This window comes from Trichomycterus rosablanca, chromosome 10 (genome assembly GCF_030014385.1).
Source record: "Trichomycterus rosablanca isolate fTriRos1 chromosome 10, fTriRos1.hap1, whole genome shotgun sequence".
Classification (NCBI taxonomy): domain Eukaryota; kingdom Metazoa; phylum Chordata; class Actinopteri; order Siluriformes; family Trichomycteridae; genus Trichomycterus; species Trichomycterus rosablanca.
Genome location: NC_085997.1, coordinates 23308828 through 23325064, shown reverse-complemented (window position 1 = coordinate 23325064; position 16237 = coordinate 23308828). Strand labels below are relative to the sequence as shown.

At 39.6% G+C, this 16237-nt stretch overlaps 1 protein-coding gene across 1 annotated transcript in view; it reads left to right on the top strand.

The window, feature by feature from the left end:
* Positions 1–16237, top strand: part of rbfox3a (RNA binding fox-1 homolog 3a) — a 699121-nt gene that overhangs the window by 556529 nt on the left and 126355 nt on the right. The gene's annotated exons all lie outside the window — the stretch shown is intronic.

Genomic DNA, 16237 nt, shown 5'->3' with positions numbered 1-16237 from the left:
GGATGTGTGGAGCTCCCTGGCCGGGCTCAGTCAGACGGCAGAGTTTTTTTTACTTGAATTAAAGGAGCTGTGGAGACAAGAGCTTCTGTTTCATGTGTGCTGATGAATTATGCATCACGGGTGATTGTGAAATATGTTCTTTTAAGCGCTTCTTGTAGAATTCATTGCAGTTTGGTGGAATAGCTGTTATCACAGGTGGGGTTGGGAACGGTCTGGATCACAGTGGTCATTTAAGTCTACGAGGCACGTAGTGTGACGGGACTACAGTTCTGGGAGTGGTAATGCATAAAGGACATTTAGTGGGATTTGCAGTGATGGCACGTAACATCAGCGTCTCGGTCAAAACTAATCAAAAGGCTTAAATTGTCATTTGATGTTTGGCAGCACCTTGCATGCTAATACGTGGGTGCATTCTTGTCTATAATAGTCTAGCTGTTAAGTGTCAATATTTTTATACAATTTCTAATAATAAGAGGAACAGAAATGTGTACCATATATACAGTTGTTAAGAGGTATTTAGTAACGAAGCAGTGCCAAATACTACATGTGGTTACAGTATATGCATACACCCTACACAGTTTTTTTTTTCTTTTTCTCCAATTTTCCCCCAATTTTCCCCCAATCTAGTCGTATCCATTTACCCTGATTGCGTTATGCCTTACCTCTACTGACACAACCCTCCATTTCTGACTGAGAAGCTTCGCAACTGACACACACCCCCTCCGACACATGTGCAGTACCGACTGCATCTTTTCACCTGCACGAGGTGTATTCATATGCAGATCAGCCTTGTGCATGTAGAGACACACCCTGATCAGCATTATTCCCCAACTCAGCCAGCAGAATTGGTCAGAATTGCAACAGTTATGAGGAACCTTGGTCCAGCTTGTCCCACCCTGAACAATAGCCAATCATTGTTCATATAGCCGCCCAGTCCAGCTAGATGGCAGAGCTGAGATTCGATACAATGTATTCGAAATCCCAGCTCTGATGGGCTAGCGTATTTTACCACTGCGCCACCTGCGCGGCTTATCCTACACAGTTTTACACAACTTGCACGATTGTGTTAAATAATTGCTTTTTTTGGTTTTATCAATTCACTTGTCAAAATCAGTATAATTATAGGGGCTTGGGTGGTGCAGCAGTCTATTATGCTAGCCCACTAGCTTTATTGGCCAGATTTAAATTAAATATCAAAACATTTCTGTAAGTAAAATGTATTAAAATTGTAAATTATTATGATTACTACTACTGTAACTCGGTTGTTATTGTGACTAATGCTAATGGGTCTGTATAATGCTGCATAATGACAGTAGTGTTGATTTTAGCGTTTTTATTAAAAATGATCAGTTTAACTATTTATTATTCATTTCAATCTCACGTTATATTACAGATTTATCCTGATCAGGGTCAGGGTGTGTCAGGTTTCCCCCAAATCACTGGGTATAATGCAGTAAGACTCTGGACAGAACGCCAATCCATCACCATGTGTTTTAGTCACAACAATTGCTAACAGGTGTAATAAATCAATTATATAAAGAAAATTATGTGCTTTAGGGAAGGGCCTTTCCTGTTCCAGCATTATGTGTACAAAGTAAGCTCAGTTTGGGTTAAAAAAAACTTCAGTGGTCTGCACAGAGCCCTGACCTCAGCCATACTGAACAGCTTTGAAATAACAGGGAAAATCAACTGAGGCTTTCTTGACCAACATGAGTGCCCAGCCATACAAATGACTTTTGATTGAATGGGGACAAATTCTGCAGGCATACTTCAAAGTATTGTGAAAAGCCTTCTCAGAAAAGTGGCTGCTGTTATAGCTGAATCGTATCATTTGTTTTTTAAATGACTGGGGCAGCTCTAGCCTAGTAGTTAAGGTATTGGACCACTAATCAGATGGTTGTCGGTTCAAGCTCACCACTGCCAGATTGCCATTGTTGGGCCCTTGAGCAAGGGCCTCAACCCTTAATTGCTTAGATTGTATATTGTCACAACTGTAAGTTGCTTTGGATAAAAGCAATTAATAAATGCCGAAAATGTAAATGAAATAAGATGTCAACCAAGCTTATGGTCAGGTGTCTAAATACTTTTGGTTATATAGTTTAGCAAATCATTTCTGCATGTAGACACCCGACCGCCCAATAGCAATGCTGGGGATTTAAACTGTGGATTTGGCTGAGCACCCAAGCACACCGTTAGGTTTATGTTTAAATAGTATTACCTTTATAGTTATTACATTGTACTTACACTGTAATAAAGGTACTGTAATGCAATGTGATTGGTTGTGAGGTATTACAGTGACATGCACATAAGACATCTCCTCTTTACACATCAATTGTTCATATTTTTATTGTATTTAGCTCTGAAACTCTTCACTTCTCGATTTTTTATTTTCACTTTTCTACCTCTCATCTGTCTTTCTCGTTCTATCACTCTCCTGTTTTCTCTTACTATCAGTCTTTATTTGCTGCTTTATCCTTTCCTTCCTTCCACCCAACTCTCTTTTCTTTTCTTCATGAGAATCAATTTAGGCCAATATGATCCTCAGCCGCTTGTACCTAATTCTTTGACTCTCACACAGCTCGCCATTGTGTCATAATCGGTGTGAAATTGATTTATGGCTCCTTTTCCACCCCTCTAAACAGCTGCTGAGTGATGCCTCCTGTCATAATCGCTCCACGCTGCCGTTCCTCCCCTGTCCCCGCACTGCTCCTCTCTTGTGCGCCTCTTCACACAAACTATAGTTGATGGTATTTCGCCTCACATTTATAACATGATATCTGAGTGGAGCAGAGTTCCTGTGCCCTTACTCACTCACTCACTCGCTCGCTTGCTTACTCTCTCTACTGTTCACTCTCTCGCTCAGCCTCCATCTCTGGTTTTTGTGGCTTCAAACAAGCCTGCATTATTAATGCGAGTTTTACTAATTCATCTGAACAAAGCAGTGAGGAGAGGGAGAGAGATACAGAGGCAGGAATTGAGATGGGAAAGAGTTTTGGTTTAGGATAGAGATTGGGCATGGATGGAAGGGACGTACAGACATATTCTCTAAAGTTGGGTCATGAAGAAGTGAAAGCTGTACCAATCTGAAGTCCACTGAGCCATCGACTTATCAATTATGAAGGTGGACGACATTTTCCCTGACCATTTTTGCGGTTTAGTGATGCGAATTGTGAAGTTTTCTTCCCTGATATCTTACTTGTGAACACCGAGTAGACATAAACTTTAGCTTCAAATGCCACTGGAAGAAAAATCATACATATATTTGCTTGGACAGGGCATTGGTAGCCCAGAAGATTGCCAGTTCAAGCCCCACCATCGCCAAGTTACCACTTTTGGACCCCTGACCCTTAAACCTTTGTATTCAGTCATAATTGTTAGTACCTTTGAATAAAATTGTATGCTAAATGCCACAAATGTAAATGAAAATGTGCTTGAATTTAAAACTGGTAATTTTTTTTACTAATAATGACCATGTTTCAACTTTAGAATTTAAGGTTATGATTAACAAACCATGGAGGCTTTATAAGATGTTAAAAGAACTGTTTGCATTTAAATTCTATTAATTTTAATTGGTGTCTGTCACCGAAATAAGTGAAAGTATGTTTTTTGGCAGTCACCTTTAATTCAAGGGCTTTAACTTTAGACAAAAACACTAATAATAACACTCTTTCTGTACCTTTTATAAGTATTTATATGTACTTTTTGCTTTTTACGATGGACAGTACATAAGTCAATCAATACAACATCAAATAATCTATCCCTAATAAGTTAAAGGTACAGTAAATATAGGTACAATAAACCTACCTCTCATGGTAACACCCCAGCAACAAGCAAAGCTACATGTCAGTGCTTTCATTTTTAAGAATTCTGCAGTGAAAAAAAGAAAGCAGGGAAAAAATTTATAATGCATTTCATACTGTCAGAACCCACCGGCCCAACCTTGCATGCTGGTACACAAATAGTTGTGTGGTTCAGATTTTGCATAGATACCAAAAAACTTGAGTCTCGCTTGCCTAAAGAATCCCAGTGTCTTGGGAACCTCTGGTACATTTGGAAACAGAAGTCGGGGGTTTGTGTTAAACAAACTTGGATGCAGACCACACCATTTATGTGTATATGGATGGATGGATGGATGGATAGATAGATATATGGATGGATGGATGGATAGATAGATAGATAGATAGATAGATAGATAGATAGATAGATGGATGGATGGATGGATGGATGGATGGATGGATGGATGGATGGATAGATAGATAGATAGATAGATAGATAGATAGATAGATAGATAGATAGATAGATAGATAGATAGATAGATAGATAGATAGATAGATAGATAGATAGATGGATAGGTATATGGATGGATAGATAGATATCCTAAACCTAGATTGATAGATAGATGGATGGACAGACGGACGGACGGACGGGTAAATAGATATAGACTGAGAAATAGATGGATAGATATAGATAGATATAGACCGAGAAATAGATGGATAGATATACTGTAGATAGATATAGATGGATGGATGGATGGATAGATTAATAGATAGATGGATGGATGGATGGATAGATGGATGGATGGATAGATGGATGGATAGATATTGATAGATGGATGGATAGATGGATGGATGGATAGATGGATGGATAGATATTGATAGATGAATGGATGGATGGATAAATGTATAGATAGATATAATGTCAATGTTCCTCTTCAGAAGCCAAAAGTCAAATAAGTAAAAATACGTACATTTAGCCAAAAACAACATGATGAAGTTATATAAGTAATTTTACCATGCTAATACTGGTAAAAATAAAAACTTATCTGCAGAAGAAACACAAAGTCAAAAACACTTAATAAATACATAATTTGTAGATAAAACAACATAATATAAATAATACGTTTTTAATGTGCGTTTTAGCAGGATCAGTGTGTGATGAAGCAAACCTGCTTGGATGCTGCCCAAGACTCGAGTATTTTCAAAGGGGTAGGGTGAGCTCAACACTATCTAAAATTTAAACATAGCTGGACAGCTTATAGTTAGACAGTTAGCTCAGTGGAGGGGTTCAGGCTTCTTTCCTTCTCCAACTCTCAGCGCAGAAAAGCTGAGAAGGTAGACCTTAGCCCCTGAGGCAGAACTCCCAGAGTCCAAATCGGATGGGCCATGCTGAATGTGCAGAAGTTGTCAGGTGCTACAGCGTGTAACATGAGTTAGTGCGACTATCAGAATGTGTATGTGTGTATGTGTGTGAGAAAGAGGGTGTGAGAGAGTGGGGAAAAAGGGAGGGTGGTAAGAACTGGGACTGCTTCTAGGCCCTTGGCTGTATTCTGCCAAAGCCCAGCTCATACATTACTAATGCTCCGAGCAATACATGTCTCATTTATAATAGATAACCCCTCCTGCACCTGCAACGTAAATCATACACACTATAAAGAGGTCAGCCATTCACCGACTGCGCGTGTGGGGCACGATGGTGTCGAAGGTGGGCTCTGGTTGTGCCGAGTAGGCTCTCGGCGGAGACCAAACTATAAATCAGCAATCGGACATTTCACATCATGGCAGACTTAGCCACACCTAGCCATTCTCCGAAAACACACACACATACCTTCCCTTCCGATAGCTCAGTTCATGTCTCATAGACTATTTCGCTTGCAGACAATTTACGGTAATTGAGAGCAGGCAAAGCTCGGCTCATATGGCAGAGGGGAAAATTGCCTGCACAGGGCTGTAAATTAACTAAGCAAAAGGAGATTCAGGAATTATGTCCGCTCGGCAGGAAATGAGCGTTTATCAGGTGGAAAAAGGCATTTATCAGGCTCTCGGTGGCAGTGGACACGGGCAGGCTGTACAGGCCAGCTGGGCGGTGTAGGGCGCGGAAAAGTGGTCCGACTGGATATAGTCATTTCCACAATGATAATGCGGTGGCGAATGGGCCTTTACAGCTTGGATGGAACCTGGCTTACTGTGGCCAGTTTTAGGGGAACAGATGCCCGCTTCTATTCCGTTTTATACCAGACTCGCAATTGTATGTCACCCCCTTTAGCAGAAACCGGATCCAAATCAATTAGGCACTGGGGTTGACAAAAGGAGGGTTTTTTTGGACCCCCACCCTTACATATGGTAAATGTGAGTTTAGCTAGCAGGATTGATCAGAGACAGAAGAAGCCATTGAGCTTTTATTATTATTATTATTATTCATGTCACACCTTCAATTTTAAGGAGATTAAAGGCAAAAGTAATTGATCTGAGTTCCCTGTCAGGGCTATAAGAATATTATAATGTATAAACCAAATGCACTTGTTGTATTTGTTTTGTGTGTATGCGCTCATTGTGTGCAGACATCAAATGAACAGAGAAACCGAGCCATCTATAATTTACTTCTTTTTTATTTACCTCATTAAACAGCTGCCACCAACAGTCAGATGCCAAATGAGTAGTTTTAGCCAAAACAACATGATGAAGTAATATAAGTAATAGAGTTTTAATGTCTTTTGTATTTATTTACTCACAAAGAATATTGAAACAGAATTCAGCATGTTATTCAACTAAAGTTGTAAGACCTATCAAGGTTTTTAAGGTTTCATTAGCATGTATAGAATATTATAATAATAATAGAATATAATACAATACAATACAATACAATAACAGCAACGTCCTGGTTAATGACTCTTAATTAGTGTTTGTAGCCAATTTAGAATTATCCTATAACAATCATTAAATAAAGTAAACAGAACACAAAAATCATTTCATCGTCATCTAAACAGTTTAAACTAATCAAATTGACCTAAAATTAGATTTTGTGAGAGTGGTATGAACAACGGCTGGCACGGTGGCTAGCACTGTCGCCTCACAGCAAGAAGGTCCTGGGTTCGATCCCCAGGCTGGGCAGTCCGGGTCCTTTCTGTGCAGAGTTTGCATGTACTGCATGTCTGCATGTCTGCGCGGGTTTCCTCCAGGAGCTCCAGTTTCCTCCCACAGTTCAAAAACATGCAGTCAAGTTAATTGGAGACACTGAAATGCCCTATAGGTGAATGGGTGTGTGTATGTGTGTCTGCCCTGCGATGGACTGGCGCCCCGTCCAGGGTGTGTGCCTTGCGCCCATTGAAAAGCTGGGATAGGCTCCAGCACCCCCCACAACCCTAATTGGATAAGCGGTTAAGAAAGTGCGTGAGAGAGTGGTATGAACAACGTGCCAAATCCTTCTTATGGTTCAAAATTGTAGGTGCTTCAAATGGGTGGAACAGTTCGCAGTTGTATTCTCCAAAATAAAGGTGTCTGAACTTATCACTCACCTGAACAGTGAACTGGGCAAAGATAAAGACTTTGACATACAGTTCCTTACATTTCACGGGTAAGTTTTTGTCCAGTGCAGTGTTAATTGTGGGCCCTTTAGACCCAGCTTGATTTAATTCTATTGCTTTTTTTAGCTGATTATGAAGCAAAAAGTGACACATTTTAAATAGATATATAGTAAATAGGAAGTAAATAACATTCAGCTTCTCCACCAATAATAAAATTTTAATTCGATATCATTTTCCAGACTCTGGCTTCTGCTTTGAGGATGTCTGATGTTTGACTTTAACTAAAAGCAGATATTTTTCCAGAGTAAAATTACCCAAACCCATTTTAAAGTATCTCACCATATGCCATGTCCAGATTGTATACCTCCTTTATAGCCGGATGGCTCCAGATCCAATGCAGACCTGTCCAGGATGAAGCGATAAAACACTGATCAAATGGTGTAATTAAAAGTGTGTTAAAAAGCATTTTTAATTTAGTATTTTAATGCAAATGAGCAGGTTTAATTACATTTAAATAAGCAGGTATTGTTGATAAGCTAAGCTGAGTTGGCACCCCTAATAGAACATGCAAACATTTATTGATGCATTTCTGGAATCAACCAAAGTTTAATAGCATTTTTCAGAATTTCTCATGTACACCACTTTACAGTGTTTAGAAATGCAAGCTGTGATTATAGCTGATTCGCTAATGAGCTAGTGCAGGAGTAATAGCCTAACTTTGTTTAGGTTACAGTCTTCACAACATGCGTCTACATTGATGCCGGCTAATGTTTGTGAAGAGTGGATATCCATATGCTGCTGCTGTCTTTGTTCGTGTGTGTGTGTGTGTGTGTGCGTGCGCGTGCGCGTGCGCGTGTGTGTGTGTGTGTGTGTATATGTTTGGGTGTTTTCGTCTGTCAGGCCGTAAGTGTGTCACATCTGCTCCTCACTCCATTACTGAGCTGCACAGCTTTCTAATGGCTGTCCTTACACCTGTACACACATTGTGCCACGATACCCCTCCCAGTGCTCCCTCTGTAACGGCACATTCAAAACAACACAGCAGACATAAACGCAGGCTAATACCGAGTCGCGGATGGACACACGCGGTGCTCCCCCCACCCTCCACCTCACTTATTACTCAGGTGGAACTCTTATTCACTAATTCTCTCCTTTTTTTTTTACAATAGTTTAAAAAATTCATAAGCTTCTCCAAGGGCAAAATACTGTACCACTTAGTAGATGAATATTTTATTCTGTGCTAAACTACGAGCTAGCATGTAAAGGCAGAGTGAACCTGCTTTCCGATAACTGCCCAAACCGCGAGTTGACCATAAGGATAAAACGGTGTAAGCTCTTTCTGAGGTTTGCTTTTACACTCAGCATGGTGAGGCTCATTTTCAAAACAGCTGGTTTTGGGCTACAGTAGCTGGTTTACTGGCATTGAGGTCAAGGCTTCTCCTTATTAAAGAACCTCATGTTGTGCACAGCCATGAATATTTCAAATTATTTATAGATTTTTTTAGTATTTATTTTTTCATAATTGATGTTATATACTGTACATGTAACCAATAGGGATGGCTGAAACACCAGGGATATGACAGATCTACAAACTTTCCACACTTTTATATATTGGTTGGAAACGGTGAGGGCAGGAGGAGTAGTGATTGGTCGTGTCTTAGAGACTGAGAAAGAGCTTATAGTCCGGATTTAGCACTATCTGATTTCCACCTTTTTGAACCACTCAAAGAAGCTGTAAAGGAAAGAAGATTTTCATATGATGATGTGAAAGCAGTGGTGCATCAGTGACTACAAGCTCAACCAAAAACATTTTAGCTGATGGCATTAAAAAGTTGGTACAGCGCTGGGAAAAATGCATCGGAAGGTGACTATGTAGAAAAGTGATGTACAGTGGTACCTTGTAACTCAAGTCACCTAAACTAAAAATCTTTAAAACTTAACACCTTCATTGAAAAATCTGTATTCTTAAACTCAATGTTTCCTTTAAACTCAATGTGTTTATTTTTTTTTTTTTTTTAATATTTATTTAATTTCAAATTAACAATGAACAGTTGCTTTGTTCAGCGCTTGGCTTGAGCGGTGCAGTAATACGTCATCAAAGTGTGCATTTGAGACAAAACTGCATTTGTGTGGAATAACCGTCAGGTTCATTCTGAAAGCGTCCACATGTATCTGTGTTTAGCTGGATTTTCTTCATTGTTTCACTTTTAAACTTGTGTAATAGCTCTGGGTTCTGAGAAATTGGAAGAATCGGCTTATTATTTTCAGTGTATAAGTGTCAAAAACAACCCTATTATTTCACATTAGCCTAAATTACTGTATATGCAGTTCCACAGGACCCAGGTTTCCCATACATCCTTAAGGGAAAAAATACCTTGAAACTCAACGCCTTTAAAACTCAACACCAGTCCCAGAACCAATTGACGTTGAGTTTCAAGGTACCACTGTACTTTGTTTTTGAAATTCTTAATAAATATAATTTTAAAAAAGTGCAGAAACTTTTTGAAGAACCCTCGTATTTTGGCCATATAGTGTCAAATCAAGTCACTTTTTTGTCACTTCACATTAACACAGGTTTAAAAGGTGAGTGAAAATCTTAGGTGCATAGTCCCTCACAGTTATGATACACACTAAATACAAAAAAAGATACACATTAACTTACATAAACTAGCACCATCTGTTTGATATATACAGGTATTGTTTACATGGTATTTATGTACAGATGAGTACAGGTGTACAAAATTGAAATGGGAATGAGGAATATAAATATATAAGATTTGAAATAATTATTATAAAGTCCAAATGTACAGGTATTGTACAAGAATTTACATAGTATGTGTACAGGTGTAGTGGATATCAAGTGGATAAAGTGCAGAGTGCAGAGGGGTTGTATGGGGTGTGTGTGGTGTACAGTAGATTGTCTTTGGAGATCAATCAATGAAATCATTTTTTCTAGCTTAGTAGTTAGATTGGCTATCAATAAAATCTGTTTGCATACTGCAACAATTCTACATTCTTTGTCAGTACTTAGCCAAAGCCTGTCCATACTTTTTGTCATTCTTCATACAAATCCAAATAAAAAAGCCTTGTAAATACTTTGAGCTTCAAAAATGATTAAATATGTAAGAGGTTTGGAAGAGAGAATGGCAAATAACAGCTTGACAGCTGTCATTCTGCCTGTGTGGACATTTGGACAGTAAAACTCTCACTCGTTTGCACATTTGGATTTGGATCCTCATAATTTATAACTTCTTTGTTTTTTAGGCACAGAAAGCAATCTGTCAGGAACGAATTCTGTCTTCGTGTCCAATCTTTTGCGTATATTATAAATCAGATTTATAGGGAGGTCTCTCATTTTCTCTGTTTTCACATACTGTGCTCTGGCGCTGTTGGTTCTTCCTCCTCCACCACCAAGTGTCACTTTCGGCCCATCTCGGAGGAAAGTAATTTGATTGGACTTGCTGGTCAATATTTTAGGCTAAAGATGCTGAAGTTTGACCGGTTGGCAACAAGCCAAGATTTCTTTGAGGAATGAGAGAGATGGACAGGAGTCTGGGGGTCTGTGACCTGTCATAATACTGTCCCACCAGAAGTAATGGATTCAGACTAAGACGGCTTTCATCCACACATAATGGCAGATAATAATCTACCTACGTTTATGTTTTAAGAGGGTGATGGAAACTGAAGGACTTTGTTAAAAGCCAGATTAACTCAAATAAAAAAGATCTTGATAAATTCCACATAGAATAAAATTTGAGTCCAAGGGTCTGAGGCGACACAGGGCCCTGTTGACCCAGAATAACCGAGAGCACAGAACACAACCATGAACCATTGAGGTGTTTATTTATTAGGATTTTAACGTCATGTTTTACATACTATGGTTACAATCGTGACAGGACAGATAGTTACTGGTTACACAAGATTGATCAGTTCTAGTCTTTAATGTCAAACACAGTCATGGACAATTTTGTATCTCCAATTCACCTCACTTGCATGACTTTGGACTGTGGGAGGAAACCCACGCAGACACAGGGAGAACATGCTACCTCTACACAGAAAGGACCCGGACCGCTCCACCTGGAAATCGAACCCAGGATCTTCTTGCTGTAAGGCGACAGTGCTACCCACTGAGCCCCTGTGCGATCATTGGGGTATAAGTACTACCTCCTATACCATCATACCAGACATGTCATTTTAGTGGACTGAAGGACTGTGTAGTGTCAATAACATGACAAAACTCTTGACTTATGAGGCACCAGCACTACTTTCTCACCTCTGTAGTGCCAACCTTCTTATAATACATTTTCAATTTCTAAGAGTGGCATGGTGCTAGTACCTTGCACCTCTAGGATCCTGTGTTTGATGCCCTACTGTAATGAGTAAAAAGTATAACACATGCCAAGATTCCAAGAATAATTATATTTTATTAAATTGTCCTTCCTGCCACAATGTCCTAAATGCAGACTAATATATACATGTAGTATAAAAATACAGAAATAGTACATTTGTGATGCCAGTTTGGCATACAGTTTAACCATTAACGTCAGCCATTGCACGATATGCGCACAAAGTTAGTACCTGCTTTTTAGTTGTATGTATTATTTACATGTTTATTTATGTCTTTGATGCTCATTAATTTGGGCAAACCCACAAGCAAGATAAAAATCTTCTGCAGGCTCTATTTTTGTGGCAACTATGAGAAAAATAACCATTAGTAAATTATGTCCTAAAAGTTGTGAACTCACATACATAACGAGTTAAAAAGAGATCTTTTTTTCCTGTGTTTATCGAGCCAGCGGTGGTTAATTATCTTCCTGTGAGGTGATCCAGAGAATTATTTTAGGTCTTGCTGAGCACTGTGGCCAATGAAGTGTGTCCAGTAGACAAGTGAGTGTGTGTCTGAGTGTGTGCGCACCATGCGTCCGGGCTGACAGGACTGACACAGGCACTCAGCTCCAATCTCAGGGACCGAGGTTTAGGGATGCTGTGATTGGTACTGGACCCTGCTCTTGTAGGACAGGTCTTAATGTAAAACAGCAGGACAATAAAAAGACAATGGAGAGCCATGATAGCCTTGGCTCCCCACCATGCTTTCTGAATGGGGTCCGGAATGGCAGCGCAGACGATCGATAGCCCGAAAGAGAGAAAAAAATAAAGGCAAGGTGGATGAAGTCTGCTGATTAGCAAGGTTGGCAGGCAGCACTAGCACCCCAACTTCACTTAGCCTCTTTAGTCTCTCTCTCTCTCACTTTATCTTTCTGTCTCTCACACTCTTACTCTTTCCAGGTCTCTGTTCGGCAGCTCTTTTTCTCTCCTCAGACTTTGGGTACTGTTTGCCTGTTACTCCCCATGGCATTGCAGTGACATGGCATTTAATAGACTCCCCGGTGTGAAACAAACTACCTCAATTAATTCCTCAGCCTCAGCCCTGGCCTCTACTGAGACACTCACACCAGTAGCCCCTCTGGCTTTCAGGCTGTGTAAGTGTATGTGCGTAATAGAGAGTGCCTACAAGAGGCATGTGTGTTTGAGAAAAAGAGAGATTGAGACTTATTGGAAAGGTAAAAGAACGATGGCGTACTGGAAAGTTCAACTCAATATAAGAAAAATAATAATAACCCTGTATTTTATTCATAAATGTGTTCAGACCTTTTGCGGTTGTGTTCCAAATTCAGTTAGTTGCATCCTGTTTGCTATAATTATCCTTGAGTCTACCTGTCGCAATTTGAATTGATTAGACCTAGTGTAGAAAGGTGCACACCTGTGTCTATAAGGGCCCACAATGAACACTGCATTGGACAAAGACTAAGTCATTAAGTCCAAGGAACTGTCAATTTGTCAATTTGTGCAATTAAATAGAACAGGTCAAGGATATATAACAGTATCTAAAGCTTTGAATGTTCCTGTGACAACATTGCCTCAGTTTTAAAATTAAACTAAGGTAGGAAAGAACCCAGTGGTCACTCTAATAGAGTTTTAAAAGTCCTGTATAAATATGGTACCTGTTGGATGGACGCCTGTCTCTGTTGGAGTTTATTGCTATTTTTTGTAGCTATTATCAAATTATTTATAAATTTATTAGGATTTTTACATCATGTTTTACACACTTGTTTACATTCATGACAGGACAGGTATTTACTGGTTACACAAGATTCATCAGTTCAAGTCTTTAATGTCAAACACAGTTATGGACAATAATGTATCTCCTATTTACCCCACTTGCAAGTGTTTGGACTGTGGGAGAAAACCAGAGCTCCTGGAGGAAACTCACGCAGACACTGGGAGAACATGCAAACCCCACAGAAAGGCCCCGGACTGCTCCACCTTAGAATTAAACCTAGAACCTTTTTGCTGTGAGGTGACAGTATTACCCACTGAGCCACCATGCCACTCAGCTATTATCAAATAAAGTAATAAAACGTTTAGAGGTTTTGGACTGACAGCATCAGTTAAATCAGATTTTATCACTTGCACTACACGTATCTGGTACGTACAATCATTGGCCCTGTTGATCACATGATTCTCAGCATTGTAATGACATTAAAGACTGTAATAACATGGTAGTGTGTTGCAATGTCTTACAAATAAATTGTTGTAATGTTATAAATGTAAGGAAATCATGGCAGTGATTCACAGTTGGAAGATTTTTTTGTCTTTATTTTAATGGAAATTACACCTTATTATTTTAAATAATTGATAAATTAGAATAAAAACAGATTTATGAATAAATGTATTGGCTTATTTTTTCAGACTGTGTTTATGCTGATAAACTAAAAAAAAGGGTTAGTGCCAGTAAACAGTATAGTAAGTAAACAGTTATTGACTGTTGGTCTGTACTCTTAATTTTTTATTTTATTGTCTTTATGAATTTTCTCCCAATTTAGCATAGTCAATTTGTCTTCCGCTGCTGGGGGATCCCTGATTGCAGTCAAGGCGGGTATATTTCTGCTCACGCCTCCTTTGACCAGCACGCAGCCCTATGCGGAACCCTTTTTCACCTATGCACTCTGCACAGGTGCCTCTCTATCTGCTAATCAGGGTCCTTAAACAGCGTTTGAGGACCCCACCCCCATAGTCCGGTCAACCCGCCCTAGCAGAAACGTGTCTGCTGCAGGCACTGCCAATTATGCCCGCTAGATGATGCCCAGCCGACCGGTGGCAACGCCGAGTTTCAAACCAAGGAGTTTAGAATCTCGTGCTGGTGTGCTAGCGGAATATCCCGCTGTGCCACCTGGGCACCTGGTCTGTACCCTTCTTACCTCGTCTTCATCTTATTTATCAATCAAGAGGGGCCTGAACTGACCAGATAAATCTGATCATTCTCAGCACTGCAATGACACTTACTGTACATGGTAATAGCATAATATACAAAAAACATATAAATAAATAAAAATCATGTGCCTTAAATTATATTCTATACTCTTTTAAATTGAACTAAATGAATTAAACACCATTTATCGAGTAGATTATCTAGCTGATTTTTGACATTGATGTTGGAGATACATTTATACATTTTCCAGACTGTGTTTATGCTGATAAACTATGCTTGATAAACTTCAGTTATATGCTGGGTAGCACTGTTGCCTCACAGCAAAAAGTTATTGGGTTCAATTCCCAGGTGGAGCAGTCCGGGTCTTTTCTGTGTGGAGTTTGCAAGTTCTCCCCGTAACTGTGTGGGTTTCCTCCAGGAGCTCCGGTTTCCTCCCACAGTCCAAAAACATGCAGGCAGGTGAACTGTAGATACTAAATTGTCCATGACTGTGTTTGACATTAAACTTGTGAACTGATGAATCTTGTGTAACGAGTAACTATCGCTTCTGTCATGAACGTAACCAAAGTGTAAAACACTTATCAAAATCCTGTAAAATCCTAATAAATAAATATGCTAGATACCAACACAATGATTTTAATTCAGTCAGAATTCTCTCATTTTTTTAATAAATAAGTTTAAATAATGATATCTTTAAATTATCATGCTTGGTTTTAAAACAGAGCAGCATTGATTCTTAATTTTGTTTGTGCCAGTCATGAGCAAGTACCAAAAATCTTACAACTGGAACCTTTTTGAATTGTACTGGTAGCCGGTGAAAAAGGACAGCTCCATGTTCTTTTCAGTTTGAGAAACCAGGCAGGCTTTCCTTAAATATTTCAGTGTGTGAAACAAACAGGAATCCTTTTTTATATACAGTGTATCACAAAAGTGAGTACACCCCTCACATTTCTGCAAATATTTCATTATATCTTTTCATGGGACAACACTATAGACATGAAACTTGGATATAACTTAGAGTAGTCAGTGTACAACTTGTATAGCAGTGTAGATTTACTGTCTTCTGAAAATAACTCAACACACAGCCATTAATGTCTAAATGGCTGGCAACATAAGTGAGTACACCCCACAGTGAACATGTCCAAATTGTGCCCAAAGTGTCAATATTTTGTGTGACCACCATTATTATCCAGCACTGCCTTAACCCTCCTGGGCATGGAATTCACCAGAGCTGCACAGGTTGCTACTGGAATCCTCTTCCACTCCTCCATGATGACATCACGGAGCTGGTGGATGTTAGACACCTTGAACTCCTCCACCTTCCACTTGAGGATGCGCCACAGGTGCTCAATTGGGTTTAGTCCATCACCTTTACCTTCAGCTTCCTCAGCAAGGCAGTTGTCATCTTGGAGGTTGTGTTTGGGGTCGTTATCTTGTTGGAAAACTGCCATGAGGCCCAGTTTTCGAAGGGAGGGGATCATGCTCTGTTTCAGAATGTCACAGTACATGTTGAAATTCATGTTTCCCTCAATGAACTGCAGCTCCCCAGTGCCAGCAACACTCATGCAGCCCAAGACCATGATGCTACCACCACCATGCTTGACTGTAGGCAAGATACAGTTGTCTTGGTACTTCTCACCAGGGCGCCGCCACACATGCTGGACACC